A 17,990-nucleotide genomic window follows, 5' to 3' on the forward strand; every position below is an offset into this window, starting at 1 on the left:
AGTTCTCTCTCCAACTGGGGTGTTCAGGAACTTTGTAGTTCCTGGTTCGAAATATATACATATATATATATATATATAGGATTAAGTGTCACTAGTACTGAGTCAGCACTTCTATTGGTTAGTGTACAGTGTTAGCAGGTGCTTGCCGTCAAGGAACGATAAACAACTTCTCCCCTGCAGTCTGTAACACATACAGCCATTATTTAATTTCCTACCCAAGGGCATCAAGATATGTTGTTCGTATTTGTGTGTTCTGCTGGGAATGGAACAATACAAACACAATTTGTAATTATTAATCAATAAGGAATTTTCCAAAGTTTATTCTCCAATGATCCCTTTCAGGTGATGAAAGTACAATACTATTTCTTTCTGTATTTTTGTAACTGAACATTTTACTTAGGAATATGCGATTTCCTTTTTTCTTCTTCTCGACGTTTGATGTTTTTGAAAATATTAACATAAGAACGATACACTTAAGCTATATAATATGTTGGGTACTGATCTTGGTTCCTTAGAAGGTATTGTATATTGTACAAGAGGTATGTTTATGTACACCAGTGTCGTTTGTTCCCAGTCTTCTGTACGACATCAGTATTCTAGAACACTTTAGGAAGAACATTACCATCAAAGCTGTGGTTCCTCACTTACATACGATCCACAAATAACGTTGTGATGTTTAGTATTACTATTAAAACAATCACAAACGTTGCTGTTAATTTTTACAATTAGCTTATCATATTTGTAACAATATATTTCTGACTTTTTGAAAGTTCCAATTACAGGCATATTACATTTTTAATGTGTGTTTAGGTGACTGGGAAAAGCATTTGACAAGATTACAGATTAATTGTTTTTTTTTATTAGTACAATATGTTCAGTACATTTACATATTACTATTAGTTTTTAATAGATTACTTATGAATATTGTAATCAATTTTCATATACCATACTTTACAATACATTATTTAACAGTATTAAAACTCACTTATGTAGTAATTAGTCACATTTATTGACAAATAGTTTAATAGCAAAAACCTATGCATAAATAAGACGGCGGATTGTTTGTTTTTTGAATTTCGCGCAAAGCTACTCGAGAGTTATCTGCGCTAGCCGTCCCTAATTTAACAGTGTAAGACGAGAGGGAAGGTAGCTAGTCATCACCACCCACCACTAATTCTTGGGCTACTCTTTTACCAACGAATAGTAGGATTGATAGTTACATTATAACGCCCCCACGGGTGAAAGGGCGAACATGTTTGATACGACCGGGATTCGAACCCGCGCTCCTCAGATTACGAGTCGACGCCTTAACTCACCTGGCCATGCCGGGCTAAGCCAAAGAATAAGAATTTTCTAAATCTAATTGTGTAATGGAAATGTAAAGAAAATGTACCGTTATTTTACTTAGTCTTTGATTAAGTTTTAATGTTACTATCAAGTATGACATGAATGTTTAACTCATAAAAGGAGAGAATCGTACGATAGTACATGTAAGACATGCTGAAAATTGCAGAACATGAACAATGATGAACATACTAAAGGTTGATATATGCATTTGTGTTACAGTCACAGCCGTTTACTACAATTTTACATTTAATAAAACGTCATATCACAGAAAGTAGTTCCATCGTTATGACTCAAATTTGTATTGCAGCATAGCTTAACTGAGAAAAACATTGAAACACAATGACAACATAAACATATATACAAACAACGAATTAGCTATGTGTTAATTCATACGATTATTTCAGGTTTATCTAAGAAATATGATTTTTTATCATATCAGCAATGTTTGTTGTTTTATAATGGCTTCATTGTTTATCATTTATTACAATATATATATATTTTCTACTCGAAAACAATGTAATATTGATGAAACAGCAAATTTCTGTGTATTTAATACGTTGAAAGACTGAGAAGCTTTTGAGAAAACCTTATACATTATTTCTTATTTTAGTTCGACAAATATGAAGAATCTCGAAACAGACACATCCAGCTATTTACGAAGAAAACACGTCAGTGACGTATAACGAGTTATAACGCAAACAAATCTGATAATTACTGTAGAGCAAAATGATCATGTCATATGTCATCTACTGAAAATTAGTAAAATTACATTCACTCTGATAAAAGTTCATAATAGGAGAGGAATTACTATTTCCATGATTTCTATATCAATTTGTAAGGATTATTGAGAATTGTCTATCTACTCCAAGTTCTTTGGAAATAACTAGAAGTAAATCACAGTTTTACAAACTTAATCAAGCCCTCGGTGTATCTCACGTGTAACTATATTCATAAACAATGTACCAAAGCGTTTAATTCTCTGTCAAACTACATATGGTATATTACTTATGATATGTTAGTTACATTATATTACATACGATACTTAAAACCTTTTACAAAAAAGCATGTTAGACTCGTTTTTCATATAATGACGCTAAGTTCTACCCTTAAATTTGGTTATTTGAGGTACTTCGTAGTCATTTTGTGAAACTTTCTAGTAATTACTAGGACCCAAGAAATTTTGAAAAAAAAGGTTTTTAACTTACAGAACTACAACCACGTATTACGTTCCTGTAACACAACATTAGAACTTATAAGACTAATAATCAAAGTTCGATTCATGTGGTGGATACGACGTAGATAGTCAATTGTGTAGTTTTGCAGTAAAATAAACGGTTGGTTATATAATTGTTAACAACGGACACTTTCAGTACATGCGACTAATTTGTCTTCATATGTTGTAGAAAGAAATTAACTTAACCACATATGCCACCAAAGAAAGGAAGACTAGTAGATAAACCGTTGATCAGTCGGAGATAGCTCCTTTACACATTGCCAAAAAAACGTCCAAGAGTTTCAACAAATAAAAAATAAATACTGTATATTGAGTATGTGTACTTCAGCTGCTAATCTTATACAATTAAATTTATTATATCGAGTTTGAGGGACACACGTACATATATATATATATTAGATGTATATACTGAGTCTGCTTTAGTTGCTTTGGAAGGATAAGTGATAGTTTTGATTTTTGAGTTATTGTCTAAACAACAAAAGATGAAAAAGAAAGTCCAACATTTTGCTGTGATATTTAGAGACATTTCCAGGACTTATGACTCAATCAGTACATACATATTGTTATTAAAGGAAACATATTATAGTATTGTAAAGTTCTTATGACCTGTTGAGAAGAAACTTAAAATGCCATTTCGATGAACAATCCGAGCCATCCCTACGTAAGCACTGCTACGCCTGCTTGATAACAATATTTGCAGTAAACTTAACATATTATATTTCACTAATAAGCGTGAACTTGTTAGTAAGTGAAATAAAACGTGCGAATAATGTGAATTTCTGCCAGCTCAAACAGTACAGTCTTTTTTTGTCATTGTATTGAAAACCATTTCTTAGTGAATTGTATCTCTGTAAAGATTTTCATTATCACCACGAGGTCAATAGTTAAAGTACATACGTATTTTTTTTTCAATTTTCTGGCACTGTTAAATCTACCATTAATGTGTGCTTCATGCTCAGTCTACGGTTCAGCATGGCCAGGTGAGTTAAGGCGTTCGACTCGTAATCTGAGGGTTGCGGGTTCAAATCTCCATCGCACCAAACATGTTCGCCCTTTCAGCCGTGGGGGGCCATACTGTGACGATCAATCTCACTATTCATTGGTAAAATAATAGCCCAAGAGTTAGCTGTGGGTGGTGATGACTAGCTGCCTTCCCTCTAATCTTACACTGCTAAATTAAGGACGGCTAGCACAGATAGCCCTCGTGTAGATTTGTGCGAAATTCAAAAAACAAACAAACAAACATGCTCAACCTATAAGGATTCTGCGCTTGGAGAGGGTAAAGATAGGATATACCTCTGAAATGCTCTTGAATTCTACGTGTATACAACCTATATTTCGCTTCATATTTTGTCGAGTTCTTACTATTCACTTCGAGTTTCACGCCAGTAGATACAAAGACAGAAGACCTTTTTACCTTTTGAATTAGCCCGAGACAGCAAGTTCAACTTCGCTAAACAACGAGGCGACATGCCGGCCGGGGAGTCGGAGACCAGGGAAAACGATATAGCGTCTGAAACTGAGGGAGCAAGCCCGTCTATATCAGGGACAAAAAAGTAAGTCTAGTGACGGTGGCCAAATAGAAAATGAAAATGTAAAATTAAAATCATTAATGTTTATAGCAGAAAAAGAATTAAAAGCAAAGTTAACGCCTATTAAAGAAAATACTGTTAGGACTAGAAAAAAAGAAAACTAGTTAAGGATATTATACTTTCAGCATCTGAAGATAATGTAGCTAAGATTACGGAAATAGACAATAATATGTCAACAACTAGCAGTTCAAGCAACCCAAACCCCACCTTGGATATTCCACAACAAACAAATTCAGACAAAGACGAAGTTCTTTCTGACGACGAAGGCTTCACGCTTGTGCAGACTCGTAGTCAGAAAAAAACAAATTAAACAAAGAACAACCACCACAGACACATACACAACTCGTACCAAAATTACCTAAGCACGCAATTATAATCCAAGGAGTTCCTGGTAGTTTCAACCAACCACAATTAGCTAAAGAAATATACAGGTGCAAACCTACCACAAAGATAACTAACATTAAGCGTCTGCCTAGAGGCGGTGTTCTGGTTCAAGGACAGGAACCCGCTGACTTAAACAGTCTACTGAAAGCTTGGCCTTCAGACGCGTTCAAAACAGGAAATATTACAATACACCTCCCAGGAACTAAACCAACACCTAAATCTTTTGTGATACGAGGTGTACATAATTCAATAGACATAGAAGACATTAAGGAAGCGTTAAGTACACAAAACATAAAACATATTTCAGTAGACCGTATAATTTCAAACATTACTAAAAAACCCACAAACCTAATCAAAGTAGTCACAGACAACAGCCAGGATATTACACAACTCATAAATAATGGTATCACTATGTGGTATCAAAAGTACACAGTAGAACAAACAAAAACACCAGCAGTGGTTGTCACACAGTGCTACCAATGCCAAAGGTTTGGACATGTAGCAGCAGCATGCCAAGCAAATGCGCGTTGTGTGGGCTGTGGGGAGAATCACCACATTACACAGTGTACAAAACAGAACCCCAAACCCAAATGCTGCAATTGTGGAGAAGAACACACGGCAAATTATAAAGGATGTCAGAAATATAAATCCATTAAAACACACTTGTACGAAATTAAAAATCCCAACACGAACAAGCCGCCACCACCACGAACAATTAAGAAACCCACACCTACCACTCCAGCATCACAAAGCACAACTACACAAACAAACACTTACGCTGCAGTGGTTAAAACTTCATCATTCCGACAGGAAAAACCATCACCATGTGAAGAGGAAATACCCAAACCACCTCAAAATACACAACCAACAACGATTGAAACCACACTGACATCTGCCATAACTTCCACTTTCTCGGAAATAACGGCAGAATATACAAATCCCACAAACACCAACAGTCTCACAGACATAATAGTTAAAATCATATTGAAAAACATACACAAATTCTTGCCGCAAATTTTAACCTCCATCATAAACTCTACTAAACATGGATAACTTTACAGTTCTACACATCAATATCCAGGGTGCTCTTGCTTCCAAGAAACATGAGATTGAAGATACAACAAGCTCCATAAAACCTGATGTAATTATAATTAGTGAAACTCTCCTATATAACTACCATCGATTCAAATTAAACGGCTACTCCATTATTAGACATGAGAGGAAGGATAATAGAGATCCAAACAGAGGTATTTTAATATTGTATAAGACTGAACTTATAGTTCAGGAACTTAGTATCCCTTCCAGTAATGAATCTATAATTATTTATGTAAAAACGCAAAATCATACAGACGTTACTGTGGCGGGCATCTACTGCTCGCCTAGTACAGTGTTAGATGTAAATCTATTGAATATATTGTATAATAGCAATTCTAATCTTATTATTATCGGCGACCTAAACAGTAAACATATAGCATTCAACTGTCGAAGTACAAACGCAAATAGCAATTTACTTTTTCAATTTTTGGATGAATCAAACATGACTTTATTAAACGATGCAACACCGACACATATCTCGTACGCACACGGCACCAGTGAAATACTGGACCTATGCCTGTGTTCGTCAAATATGAGTCGCAAATTCGTAAATTTTCATGTTGGTCACGATTTGGATAGTGACCACCTCCCAGTTTGGTGTATCTTCAATCTCACCCCCCATTTAAATAAAATCATAGTTAAAGACCAACTGAACTACAAAAAAGCTAATTGGCCTGTTTTTCAAACTATATTAAATGAAACCTTACCTCCCGAAGTACTACATATTGCCGCGGACGCATCAGATATAGATGCATACTGTCATATCATCTCTGAGTGTCTAAAACATGCAGCCAACAGTTCGATACCGAAACAAAAACACTTCACAACAACTCATTCATGGCAATCACATAAAGACATAATACACTTAATTAAAGACAGACGTATACTCCGCAGACAGTACATTCAAAATCGCAACCCCACACTTAAAACACAGATAAACACAATAAGGAATAAAATACGAAACTTGATCAGACAACAAAAACAAGAAAACTGGGACACCTTCTGTTCCGATCTAAATCACAAAACTGATCCTAAACAATTCTGGACACACTTGAAAAGATTTACAAATACAGGAACAACAAACACAGTATATCCACCACTGGAACTGGATGGAGAAACAGCATACACTAACACAGAAAAAGCCGAGATATTTAAAAAATACCTAGAAAACACGTTCAAGACACATCATGAACCAGACATGAACAGACACTTTTATAATACAGTCACCAACTTTATTGATCACAACAGAAGCATTTTTACACCTAAATTTCCAGTCAACACTATTACACACCAAGAAAAAACAAAAGACTGGAGCACTCATCAACTGATAAAACATATCACTGTAACAGAAGTCGTAACTGCTATTAACAACACAAAAAACAAAGCCCCTGGAGAAGATGGTATTCAAGCTATCCTCCTAAAACAAGGCACTCAGAGATTATATGAACACCTAACAGCGTTATTTAATCTCTCACTATCAGCAGGATATATCCCCGTTTCTTGGAAGGAAGCAATAATATTACTGTTCCAGAAAGAAGGAAAGCCAGCGAATAAACCAAACAACTACCGCCCGATTAGCTTAACCAGTTGTATTGGCAAAGTATTAGAGAGGATAATTAGTAATCGTCTGTAAGTTTACCTAGAAGAAAATTCAAAATTACCAGAAATTCAAAACGGATTTCGAAAAAACCGCCAAACTACAGACCACCTGATTCGACTTACAGAATCAATTACCGACAGCTTCAACAAAAACGAATGCACTGTAGCTTGCTTTCTCGACATTGAGAAAGCTTTTGACACAGTGTGGCATAATGGCTTGCGTCATAGATTACTTGAAATGGCATTACACCAGGAAACTATTCGTTGGCTATCCAACTTCCTGGATAACAGAATGAGTAAAGTAAATGTAAATGGGGCCCACTCAGGGTCCTTTTCACCCGAAGCAGGAGTCCCGCAGGGAGGGGTTGTTAGTCCTATATTATTTATCATGTACGTGAGTAATATGCCTCTGTCGGACCTAAATTTAGGTTATGCGTCACAGTTCGCTGACGATGTAGCAGTCTGGAAAAGTGCCCCCACTCCGTCAATAGCAGCAACGAACCTACAACCAGTCCTAAATAACATCGAAGAATACTGCCAGAAATACAGAATCAAAATCAATATTCCAAAAACCCAAGTCATATTATTCAGCAGACTGAATAAGCTGAAAAAAGATCCACCAAAGCTCTATATGAATGGATCACTTTTACTGACTGCTACTTCTGCTAAATTTCTAGGTCTAACCTATGATTCAAAATTAACGTGGTTACCACATATTAAAAATGTACTGATACGAATCTGGAAAAGAGCAAACTATGCAAGAAGTCTTTCAGGTAAAATCCAAGGAACATCACCAGACAACATACTTAAAATCTACAAAACGTACATTAGACCAACAATAGAATATGCATCACCTGCCTGGATTAACATAGCACCCACACATGTACAGAAACTTCAACGTATACAAAATTCAGTACTAACTTCAGCATATAAAGTACCACGTAGCACCTCAACCAGATTCATGCACAAGTATGCAAACATAGACACAATATCTGAAAGACTCTTGCATAATTCTCTAAAATATTTCAATAAGAATTGGCATAAAAATGGCTTAATGTGTGATCTCGACAGATATCACGTACATGATGTAAATAGTCCTAAATACCTCTCCCCTTTTAACATATATTTAAGAAATGTAACACAAGCTGGCCACTATGCACTAGACACTTAGTTCTTGTTTCTTTTTTATTATTATTATTATTATTATTTTTCTTTTTTTAATCATTATTACTTTTTTTTTCTCTTATTGAATTATTATTCAAGTATTGAATATTGAATTATTGAACTGAGTTTCAATACCCGTGGTGGGCAGATCACAGATGGTCCCTTGCGTAGCTTTCTGCTTAATTATAAACAAACAAATTTCCCTTATATTTACTTACTAAAAGTGTATACTATTAGACTTATAACCTTATATATTTAGAGAAAGTCTACAATTTAAATATTTATTATTTCTTACTACTGATATTTCCTTCATTTTATATAATTATTTACATAAATATTTTAGTTAGACAACTAAACAAAACAAATACGAGTACAATTTCTAACGACGTTTTTGTCTGTAGTTAAGCATTTTTAGTCCGCAGAGATACCCGTGTGCCACTAAGGGGCTTGGTGAACTCTCCCATCCTGAATGATGTAATTTGAACTTGTTAAGATGCATCTGAATTAAAGTTACAGTTAACTATATGGGATATGAAGCCTTAGAGAAAATTTGTGGATACAACTGGTTTAATATTATCAGTTACTGTCAATTATATAAATGGTACTCCGAAAAAAGAACAACAGAATTTCCTTTCCTATTTGTGTGAGTTGTGGTTGACGAATAATCTATTAAATTAACATCCGTTCTTTTGGTAGCAGCATCATACATTATGTACTTCCTTGACAGGTGATGCGTCACACAAAACGTCAACTGCTAGCGACGTTGGCTTTGAGCAAACGTTCTAATGAAGTTCTAGACGATGAGGAAACGGTGAAGATGTTCTTAAATATCTGTCACTCTTATACCACTATCAAAATATCCAGGCTGCAAAATATTCTCGCGCAGTATCAGGCCCCCTGTTGCTTCCTTTCTTATAAATTCAACTTAAAAATTTTTGTGTGGACAGATCTTCCGTCCTGTTTGTAGTTGTGACTTAAACATCTCTAACTCTCATATGTTGGTTAAATAAAGATCAGCTGGTGTGGGTGGACAATAAGTCTATACAACTTGTGTCCTTGAAGTACTTAAAAGCAGTGTAATCTACCTGCAATACGCATAACTGGAGAAATGAAGCTCGAGAAGCGAAGTAGGAAATATGTTGTATTTTAACAGAATTATGTTAAGAAATGATCTGTACTTTCCTGCATTCTGTATTTGTGGTTAAAACCTGATGTGAACAGCATACATAAAACAAGATTTTGTTGTGTTTTTTTTTCCAGAACAATCCTCTTAGATTCAATGTAAAAAGAAAAACCGTTCGTGAAAATTTTCTTGTTATATGACATTTGATTGGATTATCCTATTCAAAGGAGCATGAAATTCTGAGAACAAAAAGAGTTTTTGAAAATGGCTCAACTGATGTAGATACTGAAAGCTATGCCTTATTAGTCTTGATTGTATCACAAGGGATCCACTCATGAGAAATGCTAAATTTGCCACACTGTGTTTAACAATCTAACTTATTTCTAAAATGTATGTTAAATTCACTTATCAGTGTAACATTTAGAACCACATACATTACATTCGAATCAGGTACAGTATTGGAAATAGCTAAATAATTGCATATGTTTTACACAAGTGACAACCAATTGCAGCTAAAATGGTCAGTTTATTATTAATCTAATATATTCTTTCAGAAAATACAAAGATAAACTGAATATGTTTAATATTGTTTTTAGATAGAGCAGTTCACCTCGTTACCAAATGTTTATCAATATATGACTGCGAAATGATTTTTTGAACGTTCCAAATATTTCCAAACAATTTATTCAAGTTGTTTGGTTGCCATTTATCGGTTCTCATTTTCTATATAAGACCGAATACTTTTAATAATTGGGTACAACTGTTTCATTATATTTTTTAATTTACTTCTATGTGTTGTTTTACCAAATAAACTACTTACTTGGATCAGTGTTATCCTGAAAGTTGAACTACTTACTTGGATCAGTGTTATCCTGAAAGATGAACCCATACTCAACAAGAATGTTATTGCTCCTGTCACCAGTTAGGGTACCACACGTGTTTGCGCTATAAGAATGACGGTAAAAAAATCCTATTATTTAGTTTGATAAAAGTAACCAAAGAGATGGCGCTATTGGTTATCAGTGTCCACTCTCGTTCATCAGTACACAGTTAGGAAACACTATGCACAGACAGTCCTTGTGTTGCTTCGAACTAAAGCTATATTGTTTGTTATTGAATTTTGCACAAAGCTACTAGAGGGCTATCTGCGCTAGCCGTCTTTAAATTAGCATTGATACACTAATGGGAAGGCAGATAGTCAACACCTCTAACCACCACCAACTCTTGGGTTGACCCTTTACTAATGAATTGACCGTCATATTAGAATGGGCCGGGCATGGCCAAGCGTGTTAAGGCGTGCGACCCGTAATCCGAGCGTCGCGGGTTCGCATCCATGACGCGCCAAACATGCTCGCCCTTTCAGTCTTGGGGACGTTATAATGTGACGGTCAATCCAACTATTCGTTGGTAAAAGAGTAGCCCAAGAGTTGGCGGTGGGTGGTGATGACTAGCTGCCTTCCCTCTAGTCTTACACTGCTAAATTAGGGACGGCTAGCACAGATAGCCCTCGAGTAGCTTTGTGCGAAATTCAAAAACAAACATATTAATCACCAAGCCACAACAGGTATTGAAATTTCTGATATGAACAAACGTCTACATAAGAGATATTGCATCATTCTTGTTTTAAATAATATACGTGTACACACATTGAGTAAACCGCTAGGTCAGAGGCTCGTAAGGTTCAGGTACAACCATCCTTACTTTTGAGCTAATAACCAGATAAAAGCAAACCAGTGAGCAACACCAAGTACCTTGGAAGTTTTGTCTGGTTCATTGAGAAAAACCTTTATTAAAGCACTTAGAAGAAACCTCACGAGGAACGAAAGTTTAGTTGAGACATCTGTCGGTAGAAAATAAAAATAATAAATATATATACTTAAATGTAATTTATATAGCAGTGTTGTACATGTAAAGTAAAATAAAAAAACTTACTCGTTATCGGTAGAGATGTAAGAAATGTAATATAATATGCGTCACTTGAAATGAACTGGATCTGTTGTATTAATCTCATTTGTTTAACGTGATAAAGTACTTCTTGTACAATCTGCTTTCAGAGGTTTATTCATTGTATGTTTTGCCATGTTAGGATATCTGCTGTGTTTATCGTAGAAATCTAACCCCAAATTTAGTATTTTAAGTCCTTAACTTACCGCTGTTCCACTGAGAAATCTTAGTCAGTGTCAAACATAAAATTAGAATTAAATACTATATGAAGTAGTAATATCAAAATTGTAGCATGTAAACCTACATTTTTAGTAAAATATGCTTTCAGTACGAAAGTATTAATGCATTAAAATAAGCTTTATTGGTCGAAATGTCTGCTTTTAATAAGAATGTTAATGTTATACCTAAAATATTGTTAGTTAAAGCTAGCTTTCAGAAAGTAGTTGAGCACAGCCCAGTGGTCACATGTCGGACTATGGATTTGAAATTTAGTGATTGGGTCTTGTTACGACCAGATAACCCTCGAAGTAACTTTGCCCGGATTAAAAAAACAAATTTCAGTAGAAATGCTCTGTTAATGTAACATTAGAAGCTTTGTAAGTTGTTAAGCCTACTTTCATAAAAAAGTTTGCCTGTGTAACACGAAAAAGTATTTTTCTTATAAAGCCAACGTTTAGTAGAAATTTTATGATTAAGTACGATTTCACTGAATAGTAAGGATTGCCATAAAATAAAATGGCTGCCATATACATCACTTGTTTAAAATCGACTTTAAGATATCTGAATATTAACAATGACTATTCCACAGTATTTTCTGAACAAAATTAAAGCTTACTGTACTTATATAGTCGCCTAAATCACTATATACGTGCTTCTAGAATGAATAAAAATTTCACTATTTCGACGAATTTTCATTTAAGTAAGTGACTTTTCCGGGCAACCATACGGAAGAAATGACGAATCTTATCGCTCTAATTCTTTCTCAGAATTATTCTGTCTGGGGTCTTGATAATTCCTTTCTTGTACTGAAAAGGATACTACTATATACATATGTTTGTGTGTGTGCACGTGTTTGTGTGTATGTATGACCGTATATAAGACAAACGATGGGCTACTTATAGAGTTGGTTGTTAGAGATTCTGATGAGTAATGAAATCGGTCATATGCACATCCCACACTTGGTATTCCGAGTACAAAAGTATATCTAATAAAAAGGAAACAAACAAATATAAAACAAATTAAATTTTATAAAGATAGGTAGAGATCGATATATGGGTAATCTAGCTAGCAATATTATTATAAAAGTTTTAATCCTACACAACAAGTATTGAAACAAGAAAGTAAAAACTATCAAGATGAGTTTCTCAAAATTTAAAAATATTTATCATAATTTTGGTTCACACTAACATAATTAGAATAATTTGCTAAATTAGGTTAGCTGGGTTACGTATGTCTGGATCTGTAATTGTCTTTATAAAAAAAATGTATTTTTATTATTATATTTGTTAAAGTAATTCGAGAAACGTTGTCGGTTGTAAAACCTGCTTTTAGAAAATTGTTAGTAATGCAACACGAGAAATTTTGTTGGTTGAAGTGGAGAATAATAAGATATGCCATTGTTTCACTGATGTAAACCAAACAAAAACAGACCCATAACATATTGCTAACCTAATATAATAGGTTAGCAATAGATTTTGTTTTTAATAACGTAGGAGTTTCAACATTTAGCAGTCTTTAAGTTTTTGCTCAACGAAGGATTGAACTTGTCTGTAGACTCATTTTATTTTGTCAGCTTTATTTTACTTGCGGTTCTCAAGCTATTATGTTCTAGTAATATCAAAGTAGAAATAGTCCTCAAGTTTTAATATCTTAATGTCCTCAGCAAAGTAGAACTTTTTAAAACCTTATATTACAATTTAATAGCAATTGAAAAGCTCTTGTTATATGATACACCAATATAATAGCAGTCTTGACGTCACTTTATTGTGATATCTTGAAATTAGTAGGAATATATATATATATATCTTTAAATATTATGGTTATTAATGGATATCAACAGTTTTTATGATATGACCTCAAATTATTAATATCGGCCGTTCTCAAGTTATTTTATTACAGTATAATAAAACCTAGCAACATCCTTCATCTTGTTACAAGATATAAGTATTATTAATGCCTCCCACTTAATACTAGTCTTAAAGCCCCTCTAGACCAATAGCAAAAGTCTATGAATAATTCTTTCTCTCTCTTTCTTGGGAATTTGGGTACCCTGGAGGGTCAGGTGATCTTTGACCTCTTCCTCCTTCATTTACTTATATAGTCATGCAGTGTTGGTTGATATGGTTACTGCGTGGGTCAGAGTGGGCTGAATTTCTCCGACCCTCTTCAGGGCAATGTTCATGTACTGATTTAATACATTTATAGATGTTATTTGCCCTATCAATAGGAAGTTTAATTTTATGGTGGCCTTTCCCTCCCCTATCTCTATATATATTTATTATTATTTTAGTTATTTTTTTCCATTTATTTATTTTTATGTTTAAAATATATGTATAATTCACCGGGGAAAGGTGTTTAGGACTATCTTCATCATGTATGAGGTGCATGTCTAGCTCGCATAATAATTAATTTTTCATTCAATTTTTATAAAAAAAAGTTATTGTACTATGTAGGAGTCTATCTGATATGGTTGGTATGTTTGAATATTTGTGTATGAATTTAAATGATGTGGTTCTGGGAACTCTGTATGCTGTTGTGAGGAGTGTGTTTTGTATTGTTTGTAATTTGGTTTCGATTATTTGGTCACTTACAGTTATTCAAGCTCTGGAGCTGCATAGTCAGTTACTGGTCTAATGTATGTTTTGTAAATTTTTAGTATATTGTCTGTTGATGCTCCACTATTCTTGCCAGTTAGACTCCTAGCATAGTTGGTTCTTCGCCAGACTTTACTTTTAATCTCATTTCCATGGTTAATCCATGTTAATTTTGAATTATAGGTTAGACCTAGAAATTTTGCCGATGTGGTAGTCTGAAATAGTGTTCCATTCATATATATTTCAGGCTGTAGTTTTTTGTGTTTTGTCAGCTTTGTAAAGGTGATAAGTTGTGTTTTTGCTGTAATTACCTTTATTCTGTGTTTTTAACAGTATTCGCTTATTCTGTTTAGTTGTAGTTGTATGTTTGTGGCTACTATTGTTGGTGTTGTGGCACTTTTCCAGACTGCTACATCATCAGCGAACTGTGAAGAGAATTCATGATTAGGATCCTTCAATGGCATATTGTTTACATATATGATGAAGAGTATAAGGGCTAACCACCCCTCCCTGAGGGACGCCAGCTTCTGGATTAAAGTACTTGGAAAAGGTTCCGTCAACATTTTCTGTTTTCCAAAAATTTAGATAACCAGCGAATAACTCCACGCATTAGTCCCATTTCATGCGTACGGAACAGTAGACCATTGTGCCATACAGTGTCGAATTCTTTCTTAACGTCAAGAAAGCAGGCGACAGTGCATTGTTTTTTGTTAAAACTATATTATCTCTTCAGTTAGTCTGACTAAGTGGTCAGTTGTTTGTCTAAATGTTCTGAATCCACTTTGTTCTTTTGGTAATTTTGATGTTGTCTCCAAGAATGTAGAAAGCCTGTTACTGATTATTCTCTCAAGAATTTTGCCTACACAGCTGGTCAGGCTGATTGGTTGGTAGCTATTAGGTTTATTTGCTGGCTTTCCTTCCTTACGGAACATTAATATATTAGTGTGCTTCCAAGAAACTGGTAAGTATCCAGAGGATAGTGATAAGATAAAAAACTGCTTTTATGTGATCAAACAATTTCGGAGTGCTCTTTCTTAGGAGGATGGGCCGTATCTCATTTTCACCCAGAGATTTGTTTTTTGTATTTGTAAGTTCATGTGTCGATATTTCTTTCGTTAGGATCGTGTCTTCGTAGCTTGTTATGTGTCTAGTATTTGTCTTAGATATTCTTATAGGGGAAAATTTGTTCAAATTGTTCTTTATTGGTTAGTATATAATTTGTGACTTTATTGTAAAAATAAGTATTTATATCTGGATCACTATGTATTTTAAATGTATTCTGTAGTTGGTGTTTGAAAGCTTCGTCTTTTTTTTATTTGTGTATGCTTATTGTATTATTGTATTCAGGTGTAAGATACTTCTTTCCGGCTGAATTGTCGTTGGTGAGTCGTCTAAGGTGTGTCCAGAATTTTCTCGGGTCAGTTGTACATTTAATTTTAAGCAGAAATTGTCCCATATATCTTGTTTATGTGGTTTTATTTGTGCTCTAATGTGATTCCTTATGTTGTTTATTTGTGTTTTGGTTTCTTTATCTCTTGTTATCATGAATTGTCTTCTTAATTGCCTTCGTTTTTTGATTAGGGTTATTATTTGGGTGTTTGGTTTCCATGTGTTATTTGTTGTTTTATAGTTTTGTTTCGGTATTGTTTTATTGGCCGCTTTCTGAAGGCACTTCGTTATTGTTTGACAGTAGTTATCTAATTCAATATGGTTTTTTTACTTCGTGTATAAAGTTATTAGGTAATTGATTGTCTAATTCCTTTTGATGGTCTTGCCAATTTGTTTTATTATAATCGAATTTTTCTTTTTTATAGGTTGTATTTTTATAGAGGACGAGATCGAAGACGCAGTACAGTGGTAAATGGTCGCTGTCAACAACTTTTCTCACCTGAAATTTTATTATCTTCTGATTCATATTATATGAACTAAGACACGAATCTAAAATGTCACTGGTGTTAGTGGCATAAGTTGTGTGTGTGTGGGTGTTATCATTCAGTAGGGCTATATTAGTATCATCTATTAACTGTAAGAGATTTCTTCCATTATGTTTGTATAGTTGCATCCAAAGTTAACATTTTTTACTGTCTAGATCTCCAATGATTATAGAGTTATGGTTGAGAGAAAAGATGTTGTTGAGTAATGCTATATCTAGTTGCTTATATGGTGAACAGTATATTCCTGCTATTGTCACTTTTGTTTTGTTTACTTTCAAAATATCCACAGTAACATGTTCTTTGTTACTGCTCATACTGATTTCTGTGACTCCGAGATTAGTTTTGTACAGCATCATTATACCTCTATTTTCAACATTTTTGTTTATTCTGTCTTTCCTTAATGTTGTGTAATTTGGTATCTTAAATCTATTGTTGTTGTATATTAAAGTTTCGCTTAATATTATAATGTGGGGGTTGGTTTCTTGTATAAGGTCTTCGATCTCATGTTTCTTGGAAGCTATTGCACCTTGAATGTTGATATATACCACTGTGAACTTTATGTTGTCAGTAGGTATCCCATAAGTGTTGTTATTATGTGTGGAATATAACATATAATGTGTTTTTTCAAGATGTTGATTATCGTATCAATACAGTTGGTTGTTTGATTTGGTTTTGTGTATTCTGTTAAAAATTCTGTGATTAAGTTTTTAATTATGGTAGTCAATAGTCTTGTTTTGTCAGGTCTGTTAGCGTTTGTTTCTGGGAGTGTGGTATTTTTTTCTTGTGATTTTTGTGTTTGAATTGAGATGTTATTTTCTTGTGTAATATTACTTTGTTCTTGCTGTTTTTGTGTTTTGTTTCTTTTACTACTTTTTTACCAATGAATTGACCGTCATATAATAACGCCCGCTTGAAAGGGCGAAAACATTTGGTGTAATGAGAATTTGAACCCGCCACCCTCAGATTGCGAGTCTAGTGCCTTAACCATCTGTCTAGGCAGGGTCTCGACTTTACGTAAACCATATTTTCAAATTGTCATATGATAAGGGCTCTAATTTGTATACATCCTTTAATTTGTATATATCCTTCAATTTGTATATATCCTTTAATTTGTACATATCCTTTAATTTGTATATATTCTTCAATTCGTCAATTCGTATATATCCTTTAATTTGTATATATCCTTCAATTTGTACATATCCTTTAATTTGTACATATCCTTTAATTTGTACATATTCTTCAATTTGTACATATCCTTTAATTTGTATATATCCTTCAATTTGTATATATCCTTTAATTTGTATATATCCTTTAATTTGTATATATCCTTTAATTCCTTTAATTTGTATATATCCTTTAATTTGTATATATTCTTTAATTTGTATATATCCTTTAATTTGTATATATCCTTTAATTTGTATATATCCTTATCCTTTTTTGTATATCCTTTAATTTGTATATATCCTTTAATTTGTATATATCCTTTAATTTGTATATATCCTTTAATTTGTAATTCCTTTAATTTGTACATATCCTTCAATTTGTATATATCCTTTAATTTGTATAATTTGTATATATCTTTAATTTGTATATTCCTTTAATTTGTATATATCCTTTAATATTTTAATTTGTATATCCTTCAATTTGTATTTGTATATATCCTTTTTGTAATTTTCAATTTGTATATATATATTCCTTCAATTTGTATATATCCTTTAATTTTTATATATATCCTTTAATTTGTATATATCCTTTAATTTG

At 33.6% G+C, this 17,990-nt stretch overlaps 1 long non-coding RNA gene across 1 annotated transcript in view; it reads right to left on the reverse strand.

The window, feature by feature from the left end:
- The window catches only part of LOC143247317 (uncharacterized), a 74,018-nt gene extending 62,776 nt beyond the window's left edge, over window positions 1-11,242 (reverse strand). The window contains exon 1 of the long non-coding RNA XR_013026511.1: window positions 10,395-11,242. This is a non-coding gene — a long non-coding RNA (uncharacterized LOC143247317). The remainder of the gene's footprint in view (window positions 1-10,394) is intronic.
- Window positions 11,243-17,990: the final 6,748 nt, after the last annotated feature.

This window comes from Tachypleus tridentatus, chromosome 1 (assembly GCF_004210375.1).
Source record: "Tachypleus tridentatus isolate NWPU-2018 chromosome 1, ASM421037v1, whole genome shotgun sequence".
In the NCBI taxonomy this organism is placed as follows: Eukaryota; Metazoa; Arthropoda; class Merostomata; order Xiphosura; family Limulidae; genus Tachypleus; species Tachypleus tridentatus.